Source organism: Pteropus alecto, unplaced genomic scaffold (genome assembly GCF_000325575.1).
Source record: "Pteropus alecto unplaced genomic scaffold, ASM32557v1 scaffold17, whole genome shotgun sequence".
In the NCBI taxonomy this organism is placed as follows: domain Eukaryota; kingdom Metazoa; phylum Chordata; class Mammalia; order Chiroptera; family Pteropodidae; genus Pteropus; species Pteropus alecto.
In genome coordinates, this window is record NW_006440645.1 from 3,679,095 (window position 1) to 3,679,474 (window position 380).

Below are 380 nucleotides of genomic sequence, written 5' to 3' on the forward strand. Positions count from 1 at the left end.
TTAGGAAACAAATCCAGAAATGTATGAAAATCGTAATACATCATGACAAAGGGCACATTGTCCTGGGAATGCAAGACTGTCCGACATCTGAAAACCGATGCCGCCTCGGACACACTGACTCCGGTGACGTTCAGTGTCCTCTGAAATAAAACCAGAAATGAGCTGAGTGCCTCCTACACACGGGGCGAGCGAGGAACAAGCCCATTGAAGCGGGTGGAGGAGGCTGAGACCCAATCCCGCCGTCAGTCCCACACCCCGCAGGGGACCCACAGTCGGGGGGACTCGGAACCCCGAGCTCCTCCCTGAGGAGTGCAAGAGTTGAAACTCACATCAAGCACCCCGACTTTCAAGACCTGCACCTGAAAACCAACAGGGCTCCC